The sequence below is a fragment of the Dermacentor andersoni genome, chromosome 3, assembly GCF_023375885.2.
Source record: "Dermacentor andersoni chromosome 3, qqDerAnde1_hic_scaffold, whole genome shotgun sequence".
NCBI lineage: Eukaryota > Metazoa > Arthropoda > Arachnida > Ixodida > Ixodidae > Dermacentor > Dermacentor andersoni.
In genome coordinates this window covers 30,285,720-30,289,252 of record NC_092816.1, presented here as the reverse complement: position 1 = coordinate 30,289,252, position 3,533 = coordinate 30,285,720, and the positions used below count along the sequence as shown (strand labels likewise).

The 3,533-nt window shown below is 46.4% G+C and overlaps 1 pseudogene; it reads right to left on the bottom strand.

The window, feature by feature from the left end:
* Positions 1-2,340: 2,340 nt before the first annotated feature.
* LOC126520745 (ubiquitin-conjugating enzyme E2 Z pseudogene) lies at positions 2,341-3,147 on the bottom strand (annotated as a pseudogene).
* Between the last annotated feature and the right edge of the window lie 386 nt (positions 3,148-3,533).

Here is a 3,533-nt window from a genome sequence, read left to right as displayed (position 1 = left end):
TGCTGGTATCTCGACTGAATCAAATGCCTTTTCGTAATCTATGAAAGCCATACAGAGAGGCTGATTGGACTGCAGATTTCTTGATTACCTGACCGATGACATGGATCTAATCTATTGTACAGCATCCCTTCATGAAACCTGCCTGTTCCCTTGGTTGACTGAATTCCAGTGTTGCCCTTATTCTATTGGAGATTATCTGGGTGAATATTTTATGTAATATTGGAAGTAAGCTAATGACCTAAAGGTTTTCAATTCTTTAACGTCTCTCTTTCTGTGGATTAGTATAATGTTGGCATTCTTCCAGGTCTCTGAGACCCTTGAAAGTCTATAGACAGTACGTATAAAGGGCCGCTAGTTTTTCAAGCATTACATCTCCACCACCTTTGATTAAATCGACTGGTGGTCCATGTTCTCCTGCCGCTTTTCCCCGTTTCATGTTTTGCAAGGCCCTTTTAACATCATCGCTAGTTACAGAAGGGGCCCCTGTAACCTGTTCATTACTACTTCAAACGGAGGTATCATGGCTGCTTTGGGTACTGTGCAGATCAGTATAAAATTCTTCCGCTGCATTTACTATATCTTCGAGATTGCTGGTGATATTACCCTGCCTATCTTTCAGTGCATACATCTTGGTTTGTCCGATGCCATGTTTCCTTCTCACTGTTTTCGTGCTGCATCCATTTTTTACTGCTTTCTCAGTGTTTCTCACGTTATAATTTCGAATATCCCTTATTTTCTCCTTGTTGATTAGTTTTAACAGTTCCGCCAATTCTGTCTGATCTCTTGAGTCGGACACTTTTATTCTTCCTCGTTTCTTTATTAAGTCCTTTGTTATGTGGAAGAGCTTACCTACTGGTTGCCTTGGTGCTTTTCCTAGCATTTCTATTGCTTCTTCTGAAACCAGCCTAGCTACGGTTTCATTCATTGCCTCTTTGTCATTTTCATCCCTCTTTTCTAAGGCTACATATTTGTTTGCAAGTGCTGACCTGAATTTGTCTGCTTTTACCCTTACTACGTCTATGGTGGCCTGTTTCTTCTTGACCAATTTTGCTCTTGCTCTTTTCAAATTGAGGTGAATCCTAGCCCTCACTAACCTATGATCACTGCACTTTACCCTACCTAACACTTCTACATCCTGCATTATGCTGGGACCGACAGAAAATGTGAAATCAATTTCATTTCTTTTTTCACCATTAGGGCTTTTCCTGGTGCACTTTTTGTTTCAACCCTCCCTGACGAAGGTGTTCATTATTCGCAGGTTATTCCCTTCCGCGAATTCTACCAACGTCTCTTCTCGAGTGCTCCCAGAATCCACAACGTAGTTGCAAATTGCTTGTTCACCAGCCTGCTTTTTTTTACTTTTGCATTGAAGTCACCCATTACTACTGTATACCGAGTTCGCACTTTTCTCATCACTAATTCAACACCTTATTAGAACTGATCTATTTCCTCATCGTCGCGACTGGATGTTGGAGCGTAGGCTTGTACTACCTTTAATCTATACCTCTTATTAAATTTGATTACGACTACTGCTACCCTCTCGTTAATGCTATAGAATTCGTCAATGTTGCCCGCTATGTCCTTATGGCTTAGGAATCCTACTCAGAACTGCTTCTTTTCTAGTAGTCCTCTATAGCAGAGGACGTGGCCATTTGTCAGCACTGGATAAGCCTCACCAGTCTTCTAACCTCAATAAGACCAATGATATACCGTACAATGCCTGACTGCTCAAAGAGTCCTGCTAGGCTAGCTTCACTTGAGAGGGTTCGGGTTTTAAACATTTGAAAGGTCAGTTGCATGTCCTTAAAGTTAGACGATGTTCAATAAGTAGCACTCACCATGTTTTAACGCTTATTATGGCCATTCATCGATTTCATAATGAAAAATAGGCTTCAACATCGTTAAAAAAGAATGCAGAAGGTCATTTGAAGACAGAAGGAAGAATTTTAAAAAATCCATGCACTTTCCGTTATTCCAACAGCTGTTGAAGCAGCGCTGAAGAAATTCGCATGGACACTAGTGCCGCATTTCCCTCTGGAATATTTATTCAAAAATTTTGTGGGTTCCGTGCACACAGGAGATTCCAGACGTTATTGAAGGTCATGACCGTTGGCCAAGAATTTTGGTTCGAAAAGCACTCTGGAGTTCGCACTGCCCGGTTGGCTCATAGGAAAACCACAGCCACAGGACATGGCATGGGGCATACAGAGGGCACATTCTTGATGGATGCCTCACATGCGCTGGAGTCGAAGCGTCAGCACGTCACGAAATGGTCAGCATCACGCGTCGGCGCGCCACACAGTGCATCACGTCAGCGCTACCGCCATGCCAAATAACAGATTATTTGTTTTCCGTTTGCGCTGCTGCTTCGTTCCGCTGCTTCACTCTGTCGTTCAGATGCTTCAGTCGCGCCAACAGCGTCTCGTACTGGTAGACTCCCTTGAGGTTGAAAGATCTATCACGCAGTGAGGTTCCGGTCAGGTTTAGGCGTTCCGTGGCCATTTTTTCGTACTTGTCGTACGATTCCGAGAAAGTTTTGAGCACCTGCTCCCTCAGAACCGGCGGACAAGGCGAAGTGCCGTTGAGGCACGCTTCGACCGTGTCGCACACTGCCACTCTCATTGTCTCGTGCTGCAGGAACGATTTGTAGTTGCTCTCGTAGCCGAGGATCTTCATGAGCGGCGAGAAAAACGACATACCGGGCTCGTTCGCGAATGGGTTTTCGTTGAGCAGCGACTGGATGGAGACGAGCACGCTCTCGATGGTCTGCGCCGGCGTCCACGGCGGCCCGAACCAGGTCCCGAGGATGCTGAGGCACACCTTGCCGCAGGCGTAGAGGTTCGGGTTGAACTCGACCCGTCCGTTGTCCGTCGTCATGATGCGCGCCTTGGGCGGATTCACGGGATAGGTCGAGGGGCACTTCAAGATGAAGTAGAAGATGCCGCCATCGTACGGCGTGTCAGAGGGGCCCACGACTAGGGCGTGGATCTTGGTCAAGTCGTCTTCCTGCGGAGCGATGAAGAGACCGCACGGCGGTTGGGCTTTGAATTCGGTGATGTCCTTTTTGATTCGCATCAGGCATTGCGGAGACGGGTCCTGGTCCTCTGATGAGAGCGGATCCCAGGAATTCGGATGTGCGGCCGCCATGGTTGCCTTCTTCGTCTTTGTGCACTGCCTTGCGCCCTGAGGGCGCGCGCACCGACGAAGATGAATAGAACCTGTGATTGGCCCTGATCAGAATAAGACCACTTATATGGCGTCAAATGTTTAGTTCAACTGTTTTGCCACTACGGACATAACGTACGGGCAGAGTTACGTTAGTTATGACCTGTTCGCTGTCGTCTGCTTCCGCGATCTGTTCCATCGCTCGAACTGCCATTTCGGCAGATGCAGAACGCTTGTATTGGTGGTTGAACGAATAAATTCACAAATATAAACACAAAACAAAAGTTGCGAATGTTTTGCGTTTTAATTGTGAGATTAGAGGAGGAGGAGCGGTGCAAGAAAGGCAAACAAGCACAGGTGGCAGCTGC